General features: G+C 44.3%; 1 protein-coding gene across 13 annotated transcripts in view; it reads right to left on the bottom strand.

Moving 5' to 3' along the window:
- The window catches only part of RNF152 (ring finger protein 152), a 433,790-nt gene that overhangs the window by 395,432 nt on the left and 20,289 nt on the right, over positions 1-18,069 (bottom strand). For 7 of the 13 annotated variants that reach the window (XM_059706260.1, XM_059706259.1, XM_059706258.1 and 4 more), the window contains one exon: positions 11,001-11,436. The exons of the other annotated variants lie outside the window; for them this stretch is intronic. The gene's annotated coding sequence lies outside the window, so the exon portion shown is untranslated. The remainder of the gene's footprint in view (positions 1-11,000; positions 11,437-18,069) is intronic. 13 annotated transcript variants of the gene reach the window in all.

The raw sequence follows: 18,069 nt of genomic DNA on the forward strand, positions 1-18,069 counted from the left end.
AAACTGTGTTTGCCACCAGGGCACACCAATCTGTGTGCTGAACATCTCAGGATTACTGGCTAATACTTTTGTGTTTCTTGGCGGAAACACACCACAGCTCATAAACTGATATGTTCATAACACTGGAAGATATGACAGTCTTTGGCAGAGCACTTCCCTAAAGACTCAAAGGAAATTCTAGGCCATCAGACTTCAAAGAGGCTGGATTTAAAATCTTATTAGCAGACACAACACACTGTAGTCACCTGGAGAGCTTAAAAATTATCAATGCTCGGATTCCACCTGCAGAGATTCTGATATACCTGTCCTGGGGTGCAGCCTGGACACTGGACTTTTAAAAGCTCTCCTGGTGACTCTAATGAGCATCCAATGTTGAGATCCACAGGTACAGAAAGTAAGGCACAGACCTGCCTGCTCACTAACAAGCAAATCACAGGTAGTAATGATCATCCACAATTGCACAATTAATAATTATTTCATAAATTCCCAGATACAATCTGTTTCCTGCATAATTAAAAAGTCCTGCTTACTGTTCTCCTGGTCTTCCTAGCATATCTTGGCCACTTTAACCTGGAAATCCAGATGAATATAAAAATTCATTTTAGAAGTACTAACATCTAGGTAGCACTTTGATATTCATAAAAATAAAAACATATATAAATACTTAAACACAGTCACATTTAAGCATTCCAAGAACTACGAGGTAGGTAAGTGGATTAGTTTCCTATTGGCTGCTTTAACAAATTATCACAAGCTCAGTGGCTTAACACATGAATTTATTCTTATAGTTCTAGAGTCCAGATGTTGAAAATTAGTCTCCTTGGGCTAAAGTCGAAGTGTGGGCATGGCTGGTTCCTTCTGGGGAATCTGAAGAGAGGAATCTGTTTCTCTCTCTCCTCTTTCTAAAAGTCAATTTAAAATCTTAAAAAGAAAAAGTATACATCTGTGGAATGAAAACAAAAGCCCACAGTTGGTTGGTTGGTGGCACTGGAACTATAAACAAAGTCTCTCATCTCTCCATCTTGGGCTTGGACAACTGCACCAAAATACACAATTGAATTTCCAACTGACAGCTCTTACAGAGACTATCTTCTTTTATGTCATTGGAAGTGGGTTTCTAAACTAGCAAATTGCACCTGCTGCTCATTTCTTTCATGAAAGTCAAATCACACTCAGGTGAGCTCTGGATTTCCATCTGCCCACAGGGTGATGAGGGCTCAAAGGAACTCAGATCAGTTTAGCATGGACCCTGCTGGGGCATAAGTTGCAAGCAAAGAAGAAAGCACAAAGACAATCCAAGTTTGGGAAAGCTGGAAAGGGAAAGGAAGTTGTGGAATGCACAACATTCTCTTTCTCCGGGTTTCTTGGTTTCTGTCATAGTTCTGTTATTTAATAATCGTGTGACCTAGAGCAGGTCACTTAATCACAATGGAAAAATAAAATTCACCAGTTAAAAAAAGAAGTGTTTTCAGCCCCAATTGTTATCTCTGATCCTCAGCAAATACATGCCAATGTCAACATCCAGTTCCATGCACCACAGGTAAATCTGTTTCAAAACAGATCCCTCCCTACGGCTCTGAAGAACCAGCAAGCCACAGACCATGATGCCACAAGTGTCTGAGATTCATCACACAAGAAAGTACACGGGGGGGGGGGGGGGAAGCAAGCTCTCAGTTTTAAGAGAGCAACAGCAACTGAACTTGCTAAGACACACACACAGTAACTGTATCCAGGAAAATTTATCACAGCTGATGCCCATACCCTCCAGATTGGAAACAGCCTATTCAGGATTCCATAGGAAACCATCTCTTGGTGATTTTCCATGGTTCCTTTCTCTCTTCTCCACTGAGGGAACTCTAGACGGTGGTAAATGGAGTCTCTAGTGCTCTTCTCCAAAGTGGTATATTTTAGCTGGAATAATCGGGAAGTAGTGGGGAAGGCTTTCTACATGAAGGATATTCTAATGTGAGGGTCACACTTCCATTGATGACTTGGAGTTTCACATCTCCCTGCTCTACTAGCGCCCGTGGTCGGCAAACTGCGGCTCGCGAGCCACATGCGGCTCTTTGGTCCCTTGAGTGTGGCTCTTCCTAAGCCTTAGGAGTACCCTAATTAAGTTAATAACAATGTACCTACCTATATAGTTTAAGTTTAAAAAATTTGGCTCTCAAAAGAAATTTCGATCATTGTACTGTTGATATTTGGCTCTGTTGACTAATGAGTTTGCCGACCACTGCACTAGTCCATCAGGGAGAGGAGATCCTGGTGCTGAATCACAGCCACTTTACCAACAGGGAAAGTAAACAGCCACACAAATCTCACTGCCAAGCTGCCTTGCCTGAGTCTGTGTTCAATCTGATGTGAAAATGATGGGGAAGGAACAACAATAACAAAAATCAATGCCACATCAGAAGGCAACTGGTATACCAACAACTCATCGACTGTCCCCAGAACTGTAAACTAACAGCAAATATGGCTTTTAAAGAATGGAAGAATTTGAACAAGAACATAATACTTGAAATAAGATAAGAGGCAGTGCTGTAATATATTCTGTGGCTCATGTCCATGTCGAATTCATGCTCTGAAGCTATAACTGTATATGATTATAACCAATATTTGTAATGATTCTAAGGGGCAGCAAGATTCCCTGATATCTAAAAGTCAGCTTTGGTCACTAATTCAGAAAAACAAACCAATGCATATGGTAAAGGTTTTCAACAAGAATAGCATCGTAAGGGAATTCTGGTTGACCAGCAGTCGACCACAAGCATCGAATGAAATTAGGATGTTCTACTCCATGTGACTCATTATGGTGGTAATACCATAGCCTCAGAAATAACCTGGCTGAATTACAAGAGAGTACACCTGCTAAGTATTCCTTACTCCATACTTCAATGTGACCCCTTGGTATTTCCCTACATCCAGGGCCCCGAGTTCTTGTCCTGGCTCTGTTGTTAACTCATTGCAGAATCTGGACCAGTCCCTCAAGTTCTCTGGGTCTCAAGAGTTCTCATCAGAATGGACAAATGACCTCCAAGGGCTCCTCCAGTTCTAAATCTAGATATTTCCCAAAGATCCACTAACAAAATGAAACTGGCTGACTTCTACCTGAAATTAGATTCCAATAGTGAGTCAAGTGAAGACAATGAAGCTGATGTTTCAGACTCTTAACAACTAAAAGCTGGAGAACACACACGAGCTGGAGAAGGACATGGTGAAATATACAATGGGTCCCTCTCCTGGGAAAGCCACAAAGCCTGGGGGTCCCAAAAGTTTGTTTCAATGACACCTGAAGGTACTTATACTGCTCTGCCACATGCCACCTCCAGCACTCGGAGCCTCAAGTACAAGCACAGAAGGGATGGGTGATGTGGGGTCATCCTTGGGGTGCAGATTCCCCAGAGCACCACCGGTAGGGCCCTTCTGGCCACCGAGGGTTCAGCACTCAAGTCACTGTGGCCCGGGGACGGAGCCGGAAACAGTGTCTAGGGGACGCGCTACACCTTCCTCCTGTCCTTATTAGGCCTGGGGAAGGGAGGCAACAGAGCAGCCTCTGTCCTCCTGGGGTCTGCAAAATTAGCCACCTAAAATGAACATCGGATTCACAGAGCTGCTGAGCTCTCTGGGGATTCAGATCCCTGAACAGCTAGTTCCGTGAAACAAATGTGCTTGCTTAAGTGGGAGCCCAGAAAAAAGTGACAGGAAAATTGAGGACTTGCTATAAAACTCATCTTCAAAAAGCCATAATTATCACAATAGTGTCACCTAAACATTATTTACAAACATCCTTCTGCACAATCCCTGCTCTTCAAACAGCCCTCGTCTAGATTATAGTCCTATTACTCCGGGTAACATTTTAAATTAATTAAGTAGTAAAATAAGTAAAACCCAGAATTTTTCAATCAAAACTCAGGAAAGTATATAATTAAAATAGAAGCAGAGGAACAGGCGTAAAAGAGAATCTGGCTTTTTAGCTCTGTGCTGATAATTCCTACTTATCAGTTGTATGATACATCAGTTTTCAAACACTGTCTGAGGGAGAAAGTGTAAACATTTTTCTGGTTCACCAGCAGTCGACCACAAGCATGGAATGAAATTAGGATGTTACCCAACACTGTCTGAGGGAGAAAGTGTAAACATTTTTCTCGTTTGCAGATGAGAAAACGGAGACTTAAACCCAAATCACCAAATTCCTCATTTCAGTGCCTCAAACAGTGTCCACGTGGTGTTAATTTCATGGTGAAACAAATGGTTTTTATATCAAAAGCTGTCATATCTTTTGGCTGAGCCTTGCCTTTGAACGCTGAGGGACTCAGAAGACTAGATCTGAATCCTGGCAAAATTAAGGAAATTTTCAACAGCCACATAAACGGAGGTTTCTCTATGAGCAGCAGCAACAGGCAAGAGAATGCCCCTCCCGGTCTGTTATTACTGCAGTTCCCTCAACTACTGTCACTTCTTTCCTATGACCACGCCTTGTGGTTCATGGTCCCCTTCTAATCCTACAGGGGCACAAAAGTAGCAAATAATCCCACACTCTGCCTCCGTATCTTCCAGGCCCTGACCAGCAATCAAGGCTCTAACTGTAGGCCTTTGTTCATTCTATTTTGGACGGTACCCTATCACAGAACACATATCAGCCTCAGCCCTGTAAATCAATAGTCATTTAAAGTAAGTTTGTCATGGGCATATATAAACACCTACATTCAACAGTGTTTTCCAAAATAATGCATTTGCCCAGGGATTATAAATAATCAGGTAACTCAAACAGCAGCAGCAGCAGCAAAAACAATTCCAGTCGGTGCTGAAGTGGTGGGTATATTTTATTTTGGGACCTTCTCTGCTACTACATGTATGAAGTAAATGAAGCAGGACAATTGCTCTGTCCCAGACATGGTGTGTCCCAACCTGGAGTCAGGCGCCCAGCCTCGTTTTTTTCAACTGGAATTCCTCCCCACCCCACCCTCACTCCCGTTTCTAGGTCCGGCCCTACCCTTAACGGGGGCATCTAGGCAGTTTGGGTGCAACCCTCTGGGACCCCATCCAAGTCCTCCTTAACCTTCCAGGTCTGAAGCTCAACAGACTCCTGGCTGCCCCTTTCATTCTCCCCCAAGCCACCTGGACCTGCCATCCCTACAACCCTGCACCCTGGAACCAGGAACCTGTCCCCGAGACACTGCCACCTCTGGAAATATTCACCAATTCTGTCTCCTTCAACATCCTATGGCAACCTGTCAGTCGGAAGGGTCATTCAGGCCTCCACCCTCCTGCAGCTCCTCCACTTTATCTGCAGGTGAAGTCCACCCAGGGCTCCCACCTGGTGCTCCTCCCAGGTGGTCCAGGCCCTGAGACCAGCAGCTCCTCAACAAAGCATATGCATGTCAGACCTTGCTCTGACCTCAAAGTCTCTGTCCAAGCCTGTGTGTTAAATGTTACTATTCCTTCATGGAGAGAGCTGACGAGTGCCTGTCCTCACCCTCGCCCCGTTTACTTGAGGTCTGCCAGCGGCTTGCACACAGCAACCTATTCATTGCCCTGCAAACATCATGATGCAGCAAATTTCACCACTTTCACCAAGATGAGGAATCTGGGGTCCCTTTTAAGAAGAAATGTGCTGCCCTAGCCCGTTTGGCTCAGTGGACTGAGTGTCCACCTGTGACTGAGGGGTCCTGGGTTCAATTCTAGTCAAGGGCAGTTTCCTGGGTTATAGGCTCGGTCCCAACCATGTGCTGGAGGCAACCCATCAATGTGCCTCTCTCACATTGGTGTTTTTCTCTCTTTCTGTCTCTCCCCCTCCCTTCTACTCTCTCTACACTAAAAATCAGATGAGGATTAACCAAAAAAACCCAAACAAAACAAAAAAAAAGAAGAAGAAGAAATGTGCTTCTGTGCAGTCGGTAAGACTGGTGCAAAACCAGGGCTAAACTCAGTGTCTCCTGGCTTCCTTCTTCCTGAGTGAACTCCATTTGGAAAAAGTCTGGGTTTCTTATGCACCCTCAGGTGATGCCAATCACTGAGTGTTGAGGGCAGAGGAGGCACTTTCTCCCCAACGTGGGCCCATCTAATGCCCCTTGGCCTCACCCTGTATTACAGATGAGTGCTGGGGCTCCTGGCAGCCCAGTCACCTGCCTGCACCATTCAGAAGCCACCGCAGACTCGCACGACCTCACAAAATGGGACAGTAGCATTTGCTCAAATTCCCACCTCAGTACTTCTGATAAAACCAATTGTTTCCAATAAAACTGGAAGGACTTCTGTGCTTCCCAGAGGCACCATCTAAGCTGCTGGGTTTCGAGCTTAGTTGACTGAAGTGAAATCGGCAGCAGAGCAGGAGGGCTGTTTCGGTGCTAATTCAAACTCTGAGTCGCTTCCGAAATGCTAGGTAACTCTCTCAGTCCGTGTTCCCAGGGGCTCCACAGTCATTAGAAGCATGATGTCACGGCTGCCGGTTCTGGAAACAGCCAGGGGTCTGCATCCCATCTTGGGTGAGATATGCTGCCTCTGAAGATGGACTAGAAGCTGAGGTGTGGATGGATTCCAAACACCTGGCGTGGGGTAGGGAGTTGTTCTAGGTTGAATGGTGTCTCCCAAACAGGCACTTTAAGTCCTAACTCCAATACCCCTTGTGGGGAAATAGGGTTGTTGCACATGTAATTAGTTAAGATGAGGTCATACTGGACTGGGGGTGGGGGGTGGGGGGGCGGGTACTTAATCCAACATGACTCATGTGCTTAAGAGAAGAGATGCAGAAGGAGAGAAGGCCATGGGATGAGAGGCGGAGATCGGAGGGCTGCATCTATGAGCTAAGGGTCTCGGTGACACCAGAAGCTAGAAGAGACAGGGAAGACTGCTCCCTACAGGTTTCAGTGGGATCGAGGCCCTGCTGACACCAGGATCTATCCCCCAGAACTATCACACATTTCTGTGCTTTGCAGCCACATGCTTTGTGGTGCTTTGTTAGGCAGCCCTAGGAAATTTATACAAGGGGGAAATGAACAACCAGGTAACCATAATGACCTCTTGATTTAGAAAAAGCACCAAATAGGAAAGAGAAAATACAGGTCTGTGCTCAGGAATGACTTCCACACATGACCACCTGCCTGGTTGGACTGCAGGGAGAAAGACAAGACCCTGAGTCCCTCAGAGGAAACGTTCTTTCCCTAAGAAACTATTTAATTCAGGTTTTAAGTTGGGGAAGGAATGGGGACATGCAGGGGGATTGATTTTTCTTCCTGTCTACATATAAAGTCCTGCCTCCTCCATCCAGCCTGACCCTCTCCCTTCCTCTCTGACTCCCATGCTTGTAGAAAGGGACTAGCCAGGTGTCTTCATGCCCATGATCTCACCCAATCATCACAACCATTTGGATGGCGGGGAGAAGGGCAGTTATTATTATCCCCACTCTACACACAGGGGAAACTGAGGCTCAGAGGAGATCAGAAGCTGCCCCCAGATGAGATGACCATCCTGAAAAGAACTTCAGTTAACAAAGCAAAAGGCTTTTTAAAAAGGTGCAGTGGAGGGGGGTGGGGTAAAGCCATTATGTTTTAGGATAATTATTATCCTATATAATAAAGAGGTAATAAGCAAATTGACCATCACATCCTCACACAAGATGGCCGGCCCCATGTGGTCACAAGATGGCCACCACAAGATGGCCGGCAGGGAGGGCAGTTGTGGGCGATCAGGCCAGCAGGAGAGGGCAGTTGGGGGCGACCAGACTAGCAAGGGAGGGCAGTTGGGGGTGACCAGGCCAGCAGGGGAGGGCAGTTAGGGGTGACCCAGCCTACAGGGGAGGGCAGTTAGGGGCGACTGGGCCAGCAGGGGAGGGCATTTGTGGCAACCAGGCCGGCAGGGGAGGGTAGTTGGGGGTGATCAAGCTGGCAGGGGAGTGGTTAGGGGATGATCAGGCTGGCAGGCAGAAGCAGTTAGGGGCAATCAGGCAGGCAGGCAGGCAGGCAAGCAGTTGAGAGCCAGCAGTCCTGGATTGTGAGAGGGATGTCCCAGATTGGAGAGGGTGCAGGCTAGGCTGAGGGACACCCCCCCCCTCCAGTGCACGAATTTCATGCACTGGGCCTCTAGTGCACTAATAATTAAGAAAAATAAAGTATGGTTAAAAAGTAGTTTGTACCCTGGCTAGGGTTTCTCAGTAGTTAGAGCATCAGTCCACACATGGAAGGGTCATGAGTTCAATTCTTGGTCAAGGGCACATATCTGGGTTGCAGGTTCAATCCCCAGCCCTGGTTGGGGTGCGTGCAGGAAACAGCCAATTGATGTGTGTATCTCACATCAATGTTTCTCTCTCTCTCTTTCTCTCTTTCTCTCTCTCTCTCTCTCTCTCTCTCTCTCTCAAAATCAATGGAAAAATATCCTTGGGTGGGGACTAACGAAAAAGAAAAAAATAAATTTGGGTGGGAAGCTCTGATTCTAATCAGCTGCCTGTTACACAAATTTCCATATTTCCCTTCTGGAAAATATCCAGTCCCTGGTCACTGAGAAATCTTGACTTCACTTTTCTTGCCCCCAAACCTGCAACCAAGACACCAGGCACATTGACCCCCGATACCTACCACTAACCACCTTGGGCAATGACACTCTCAAAAAGATGTTCCACGTTTGTCAGTTTGAAAATATTGAACACCACTGAAAAAAATGTAAGGTTTCTTTTTCAGTTTTAAATGCCTACTTTCTTCAAAATGAATTAGTAGTTCTCTAGATTTCATAATGTTAAATTCATTAATGATAACTACAGCTTGAAAATGTGAAAGGAAATTGCTTCCGGGATAAAATTAAATGGGAAACTCTGAGCAGTGATTCATGGCTGTCCCTATCTAAATGACTAATCCATGTGACAAACCTGCTTGGCAGCACAGAAAGGCAACATGATTTCCCCCCATTGCCTTTTTATACTTTCCTGAATTGTTTTGCAGACTGACTAAACCCAAGGCCTCGCTAATCCCCTGCTAGGAATTTAGAACTTAAGAGTACTTGTGGAATTTAGAGTCTCTCTTGCCTCAAAATGGAACATAAAGTGCAAAGGCTTTTGTGCCTCAGAAAAGACTTTTTTCAACATTAGTGTTTAAACTCACAGTCTAATAGATTTAGAAGGAAACTCATTTTAAATTGAAGGCAAATATCCCATGATATCTGTCCACATCTCCCCAAAGAAAACTGTGTGAAAGTCTAAAAATGGCCATTTTATTTTAGAGTAGAGGCCCAGTTCACGAATTCGTGCATGGGTGGGGTCTGCCAGCTGGACCTGATCAGGGCTAATCGGGCTGAGCCAGCCAGGAGGGGCCCGTCGGTGGTTGATGGGCCGGCCCCGCCCCCTGGTTGAACTCCCAATAGAGAGGACCATTTGCATATTAGCCTTTTATTCTATAGGATTACAAGGCAGGCTAGCCAACCAACTCCCCATCTCTCTGTTAGAACAAGTGGGAACTGGAGTAACCCTGTCATCCAAGACAAGCTAATATAATGCACCCAGCCCTGGCTATTCTGCCCCCTAACATTTTTCTTAGATCTATTCCTACAACAACCCTAGACTAGTGGGAAAGCAGGCAGGGGTGCTCCCAGAGCTCAGCAGACTAGTGTCCCAAAGGTTATACCTTGCTGGTAACTGCTGGCCAGACCACAAAAGCCCTGCAAACCAGTTCCCTCATCTCCAATCTCTCCTTCACTCCTACCACCCTGGAAACTCCTAAATGACAAGTTGGATCCCCGCCAGCCTTCAGGAGGACTACTCCATGCCAGGGCTTTACATATGGTGACTCCTTTATCCTTGGGACAACTCAAGGAAGGTGGCCCCATTGTCCCCATATTGCAGATCAAGAACTAGCAACAAAGATGTTCAAAATACTTGCACATATTACAAAGTAACTGGCAGAGCTAAGACTATCATTCACACTTCCTGCCCAGTTGCCCACACCTTGACCTACCTGGGGATGCCAGGCCAATTGGAAGCTAAGGGGGTAGGGCCCACATGCCCACCAGGGTCTATGGGTCTTTTGGTGATTTGGTTATCTTTCCAGCCTCATCTAACCCACACCCTCTTCTCCATCCACACCCCATCTGGCCGTTTCCTCTTTTCCTCCTGGAGGGCTTTGAGATGCTTTGTGATGTTCCCCAACACCCTGCCCTCTCCCCCCACCGCCCAACCCCTGGTGTCCCTTCTCCCACCTAGATGCTCCTGAAGTACCGTTCCCCACGTTCTACTGACACTGGGATGCAGACATGTGTCCCCTCAAGCCTGCAAGTCAACAGCTCTGGCTGCCTCTGTGTCCCCATGACTTAAAGGTCCATGGTCAGATGGCCATCACCTTCGGAACTAATGAGTGTGCTCTGGCAAGTCAGCAGTTAAACAAGCAAAAACCAAACCAACAACGGACTGCAGGGCTCATCCCAAACTGAGTCAGGGATAGGAAGGGTTTGTGTGCACTTTTTAAAAGCTCTGCCTGTCAGGCTAATTTTTTCCCCACCAAGCATCCAAATGTCACACCCACTGATGGGGAGAACACCCAGATATCTGTTGGCTAGCTAATGGGCTTAGGAAGCAAGCGTGTGAACTCAAGATTACCCATGCATTACAAAGGCAAAGAGATGACAAACCGAACCCAGGACTCACACTGCTTTTTATCTGCGTTTCCTGGCAGCAGGAGGGAGCAAAGAGATATCTGAAAGAAGACTTTTTTTTTTAACCATCCAGGAATCCATTCCTGACTGTGAACCTGGCATCAAATAAATCCTGATACCAACAGCAATGCAGCACAAAAAGCAAAGAGAACAACTGTAACTCGCAGTAATCATTAAAAATGTAAAATAATGCTTCTACATCCCATAAAACAGTTACAAATGCCCAGGGCATCTGAATTCTCTGGGGAAACCCACGGTGCTCTAAAAAGACACAAAATGCACCAAAAAAAAACCACTTCACGGTTATGTAAATTTCACCTGAAACTAATATGCTAGCTAAAATAACATATCAACTGCATTTTGCTCACCTTCTTAGAATTTAATGAGCCCCAGGGGGCCGTCTGGATGCCCTGGCGCCTGCTTCTCACACAAGGTCCAAGGAGGCTCATGGTAAGGAATGGAGCGAGTTTTCCTATCCGTCCCCAATGCTTTCCCCTGTAGCCAGCACAGGCATTCAGAACAAGCTGCTGACAAGAGAGGTTGGCCTTCAAGAGTTGCTGAAGGCTTACAACACATGTCTGTTATGTTTAAGGGTGTTCCTCCCAGAAAAAAAGCACTGAAAAATATTTTCCAATATTTATTTTTTTCCTCTGTTTATTCAATGTCTCAAAAACAGCCACACCTGCTCAGTGTCAGCTGAGAGACCCCAGGATGGAGGGAAGTCCAGCCGGTCACCCTCAGCAGACCCGCAGGACCCTGAAAGGCCATGTCAGGTCAGGAGAACAGTCCCAGCTTTAGAAGCAACTGCAAAGGAATAAAAAGCATAAATCAGTACTCTGCTTTGTAGTTACGTGGAGGAAAAATGCAGAGCAGAAAAGTATGCAGGAAAGTCAGGAGTAGGCATTACCAAGGCAACCTCATAAAAAGGTCAATAACATCCAGGATTCTTCACGCATGACTTAAAAGTGAACTGATAAGAAATTGCTTATCCTTAAGGTTCTTAGGGTTCCCTCTTTAAGATAAGTATTTATCATTTTTACGAACAAAGGTCTTTGTCATAAACACCTGAGGATTTTGGAAAGCTTTTTTGAACATTCTAAGGTCTTACAGGTAATATTGTTTGTCCAATGCCTACCCTAGGTTCTCCATTTCTTTGTCAGTGGGACCAGCTAAAGTAAACCCCACTCTTAACCATTTCAATTATCACAAAGTTCTAACTAGTAAAATCCATGGAAATGGAAAATTTCTATCCACTGCTAACTATACAAGCAACAATACAAAAGCAAAAAATTAGAAAGCTTGTGTAAGCAGATGTCGGCAGGAAACCATGAGAGTAACAGTTAAATTAGTATTCACTGTGCACATTTGTAATTTCTGATATAGACTTATACGCTGAGCTTGTTCATTCCGAATTCAACACAGGAAGGGTTGACTCAGACTAGGCAACACCATATACCTTGTCAATCATATCCATCCATTTCTCCCAAACCTCGCTCACCCTCTCTTAGAAAGAAATAATTTGAAAATATAAGAATATTATTTTACTGGACACATATTCAACACTAATCCCCTGCTGTCAGAATTCTAGAGACAGGGGTGGGGGTGGGGAGTAAAAAGCACAGAGGAAGCCATCGGGGCCAAATTTCATTGCAGACATGACAGGCACTCCAAAGAGAAATAGGTTTTACTGCTCAGAGGGTGAGATTTATTCTTGCAAATATACATAAGCACAACATTAAAAAAAAATTCTTCATGTTGCCCTGGCCAGATAGCTCAGTTGGTTAGAGCATCGTCCCTAAACACACAAGTTGTGTGCAGGTTCAATCGCTGGTCATGAATGCATTTAGAAGTGGAACAACAAATCAATGTTTCTCTCCCTCTCTCACTCTCTTACTCTTTCTCTCTAAAAATCAATAAATAGCTCTGACCAGGTGGCTCAGTTGTTTGAAGCATCATACCCTGCACCAAAGGGTTGTGGGTTTGATTCCCAGTTAGGGCACATACCTAGATTGTGGGTTCAATCCCTGATCGGGGAACCTATGGGAGGCAACCAATCAATGTTTCTCTCTCACATCAATGTTTCTCTCTCTCTCTCTCTCTCTCTCTCTCTCTCTCTCTCAAATCAATATAAATATGTCCTTGGGTGAGGATTAAAAAATAAAGTAAAATAAATTTTTAAAATTAAAAAAAGAAAACGACTTCATATCATACACATCATCTCCTTGCCTCCCACATAGCTTTTTTTGAACAAATGCTCTCGTCTGCTCTGGTTTCCTTTTACCCAAGCAAGAAAGGGTGGAGACCACACCTTCCTTTCAGGTGCCCAGGTCTGTCCCCGACCCCTTGGTCCTTCACAGCTGGCTTGCTCCCCTTGAGAAAAGACTTCAAATCCCTGCTGACTCCATGGGTCCAAGGTCCAGTCTCGTGTTTGTGTCTTGGCCGAATACGACCCAAGCCCCACTCCACTTAGGTTTTGCTTCAGGATATCACTTTTCTCTCTCTGCCTTTTAAGGATGTCGGAAGAAAGAGATCTTTAAGGTTAACCAAGAAAGAAAAAGGATCGATGTCCTATTTTCCTACCACTGTGTTTATAGACCTCACTTCTTCAATCCAAAATAGGAAAAATGAAGCCAGGTGAGGGCCTGGCCCATCCCAGACAAACGGTCCAGATGACAGTGAATGCCCGTGTCTTCCCGTGTCCACACCTCCTGCTCTGTTTCTGATGCTGACCTTACTCCTCCTACCACCTCTGGAGTCCCTGCCACCATCCTTCCCCAAGTCTCAGCAGTGCCTAGTAATGGTACAACCTGTGCTCTGCTTTTTTTACTCCCGCTCTTTCTGCACTTGCACCCCAATGGGGCTGGTACATACCGGACTCAAATGATTCGCTAGCCTTCTAGAATTTAATGAACTAAGATATACATAATATTTTAAAAAGCACCTGACACCTTGCAAGGGCTCCACACACAACCGTGACCATTATTAACCTTCACTGTGACCTCCCAAGATAGGTATTGCTGGTCTCATCTTAAATGAGGTCATTTACTCACAATCAGAAGGCTGATATTAAATAAAAGTCACAGAGTAAGGACATAGCCCTCAGCCTACCAAGTGACCACAATTCCTGCTGTTTTCACCCCACAAGGAATGAATCTCTAATGGTGAAGCCATGGATACTGCAGGCCCCCAGGGTGAGGTCACACTGGTGTCCTGTGGTGTGCTGCTAACGTACTGCCAGAAGGAAGAGCTCAGGTGGGCATAGACTGATTGCCGAGCATGACCGGGGTGAGCAGCCTGGCATGTTCTACCCACCTGTGAACTGTAGAATACTACCTCAGATTCAGTCTCAAGGTTTTCCCAACTTTAAAATGGAAACAATTTACTTGGGACAAGGTAAGCCCCCAATACCTAGATATGTTCATGGCAAAAGCTAAAACCTCTTGAGAAGAAGACTCCAGAGAGGGACCCTGAAGTGGAGAAGGCAGCAAACCTGGTGATGTGAGTCACTCCCAACACTGGAAATGGAGACTTCACAGAACAGGCTAAAGATTAACAATGTTTTTTAAAAGCTTATACTACCAGTTGCCCCGGCCAGTGTGGCTCAGCGGTTCAGTGTCCACCCAGAAACCAAGAGGTCACCAGTTCGATTCCTAGTCAGAGCACATGCCCAGGTTGTGGGATCCATCCCTGGTGGGAGGCGTGCAGCAGGCAGCCAATCAATGATGTTCCTTTCTAATCAATGTTTCTATCTCTCTATCCCTCTCCCTTCCTCTCTAAAAATCAATAAAAACATAATTAAAAACAAAAAACAGGCCGAAACCGATTTGGCTCAGTGGATAGAGCGTCGGCCTGCGGACTGAAAGGTCCCAGGTTCGATTCCGGTCAAGGGCATGTACCTGGGTTGCGGGCACATCCCCACGGGAGATGTGCAGGAGGCGGCTGATCGATGTTTCTCTCTCATCGATGTTTCTGACTCTCTATCTCTCTCCCTTCCTCTCTGTGAAAAATCAATAAAATATATTTAAAAACAAACAAACAAAAACAAAAAACAAAAAACAGAACACTTACTACCAGAGCTGAAAATATCACTAATGGTTTGGTTAAAAACTCTGAATGAACTCTGAGCTGTCTAATTTTTAATCTTTAAAACAGTCCTGAAAACTCATCCATTTCCATTATATATTACAAACCCATAATTAGGCCTTCTTCCTTTCTGGCTTGTCCTACATTTGAAAAGCATTCGCCATTCTACTAAAGCAACTTCCCTCAGAATAACCTCATCATTCTGCACTTGCACAATTATGTCATGGACATAATCACTGCCATCATGATTTCAGCAGCTATTTGTTGCACTACAATTTCCAGATGAAATTTTGGTGTGGAAACAACACAGCCACAAAAAGATGATTACTCACAACTCTACCATGAATATAGCACAGAGAGAATGAAATTAAAATGCTAATATTTTTATTATTTCATTTTTAATATCATGTTCATCTTTATATCCAGAAATTAATGACTGGAGACATTTATTGCTAGTATATTTTGTTTCTGATAGCTCCTCCTCCTCCTCCTCCCCCTCATTTATTGTTAGTATATTTTGTTTCTGATTCCTCCCTCCCTCCTCCTCCTCCTCCCCCTCCTCCTCTTCTTCCTCCTCCTCCTCCTCCTCCTCCTCCTCCTCTTCTTTTCCCTTTTCTCCCTCTTCTCCTGCTACAGTAACTACTTCTGCAAAGTCTGAAAACCCACTGTAGCTCAGCGGGCTCAGCTGAGTGGCTTAGCTGTCTGCAGTGCAAGGATTTGATTCCCATTCAGGGTACATACCTAGGTTGTAGGCTCGATCTTCTGTTACAGTGTGTATTGGAGGCAACAGATTGATATTTCTCTCTCACATCAATGTTTCTCCTACCACCACCACCACCACCCCCCGTTCCTCTCTCTAAAAATTAATAAATACATCCTTGGGTGAGGATAAAAAAAAAGAAGAGAAAAAGAAAATCCGCTGTAATGGACTGACATACCAGTGCTACCATTGATCAGATTGGGATTTCTATGGGGTTTGCCCTTGGCAGCATAACTGAGCAAGCTCCTAAACTTATCTGTGCCTCAGTTTGCTCATCCAAAAACTGGGGACAAAAACAGAACTTAGTCTTAAATTATTCTGAGAATTAAATCGGGTAACTTAGAGCTTCACAAATGCTCTGGATTTAGTTACTGCCAAGTCCATATCAGCAATTATCTCTTCAACTTATAAACTCAATTCAAAGATATTCAATATTTAAAATTTTACTCAGGCGTGGATCAGCGGTTGAGCATTAACCTATGAATCAGGAGGTCACGGTTCAATTCCTGGTCATGGCACATGCCTGGGTTGCGGGCTTGATCCCTAGGGTGGGGCATGCAGAAGGCAACCGATCAATGATTCTCTCTCATCATTGATGTTTCTCTCTCTTTACTTCTCCCTTACAGCGGTGGGGCTTTCAGTACCATTTGCTTCTTTTTCTGACAATGTATTAAACTCGATTATTCAAAAGTCACTTATGGCCCTAGCCGCTTTGGTACAGTGGATAGAACGTCAGCCTGCGGACTGAAAGGTTCAGGGTTCTATTCTGGTCAAGGGGACATGCCTTGGGTGGGCTCGATCCCCAGCAGGGGGAATGCAGAAGGCAGCCGATCAGTGATTCCCTCTCATCATTTATATTTCTATCTCTCTTTCCCTCTCCCTTCCTCTCTGAAATATATATATATATTATGAACTGATGTTCATAAATGACTTTTAATATATATATATTTAAAAGTCATTTATGAACATCAGTCCACACATTCTCTGAAGGCATAAGAGTTCTTTCTCCAAAACCCAAAGAAAGTGGATTTGTTCTCTGAGAAAATGGAACAGGCCAGCCTGCTTGGTATCAGATTCTAACTAATTGGTACTAATTACTAGAGGCTTTTTGAGACTGACAGAAATGAGATCGTATTAGTAAACAAATCTGATGAAAGGAAAATTAGAGCCATTGCACTTCCAAGTATTTTCCAAATCTACCTTAATAAGCAGTTTCATTCTGTTGGTTCACAACCATCCCACGTACTGTATTACGTGAATTTTGTCTGATTAATTTTAGAATATTAAAACTAATTTTTGGCTTCTACCACCGTGTTACCCATTTGGTCTCTGAGTATATTTTGGTTCCTGCAAACCTACCCCCAACATCTTACATAAAACCAAAGGCAAAACTCAGGGTAATTTGCCCTAATCCAATCCCCTTGCTGCCACTGTCTCAGAGCATTAACTGACTGAAGAGAAGACTCAATCAAGAAAGCCAATATGTCTTTTGAATAGTAGACAAATATAAGCTAAGCCAATGGTGGTAACCAATATATCATACTTCTAACTCACTGAAGGTACAAGAATCCACTGCCAAGATGTTGGGCTTCCCCAAGAGAAAAGAAAAGTTCCTGATGATCTAGACCAGTGATGGCGAACCTTTTGAGCTCGGCGTGTCAGCATTTTGAAAAACCCTAACTTAACTCTGGTGCCGTGTCACATATAGAAATTTTTTGATATTTGCAACCATAGTAAAACAAAGACTTCTATTTTTGATATTTATTTTATATATTTAAATGCCATTTAACAAAGAAAAATCAACCAAAAAAATGAGTTCGCGTGTCACCTCTGACACGCGTGTCATAGGTTCGCCATCACTGATATAGTCCTTAACCAACCAGTAGCATGAAGATACCATAGCCCAAATAGTGTGGGGGAATATTAAAAAAGTGGAAGATCACTGTAGTCTCTACAGAGATTAAGAACTAGTTACAGTCATAGAAGCATGAACAGACTGGACCTCAGAAGGAAGAAAGGAGAGGGTGAATGGGAAGAGATCAACCAATGCACTTGTATGCATATGTGCACAACCCGTGAGCATGGACAATGAGGTGGTGAGGGCCTGGGTGCAGGGGAAGATGGGAACGGGCTGGAAGAGATTAATGAAGGGAAACTAAGGACCTATGTAATACTTTCAACGATAAAGATTTTTTTTTTAAAGAATTTAAAAGGTATATCTCAACATTCTGAATAAAATGCAATAATATTTTTTTAAAAAGAACTAGTTAGAGATATAACAATTCATGATAACATTTACTGGTAAAAAATATATATATATAAATCAGGTACCTGGAATGCAAAGATGCATAGAGGCCCTAGCTAGTTTGGCTCAGTGGATAGAGTGTCAGCCTGCAGACTGAAAGGTCCCAGGTTCAATTCCAGCCAGGGGCATGTGCCCAAGTTACGGGGTGTGCAGGAGGCAGCTGATCAATTATTCTCTCTCATCATTGATGTTTCTCTCTCTCCCCCTCTCCCTTCCTCTCTGAAATCAATAAAAATATATTTTAAAAAAAAAGATGTATAGGCAGGCACAGCCATCAAAGGACACACAT

The sequence above is a fragment of the Myotis daubentonii genome, chromosome 8, assembly GCF_963259705.1.
Source record: "Myotis daubentonii chromosome 8, mMyoDau2.1, whole genome shotgun sequence".
Lineage (NCBI taxonomy): Eukaryota > Metazoa > Chordata > Mammalia > Chiroptera > Vespertilionidae > Myotis > Myotis daubentonii.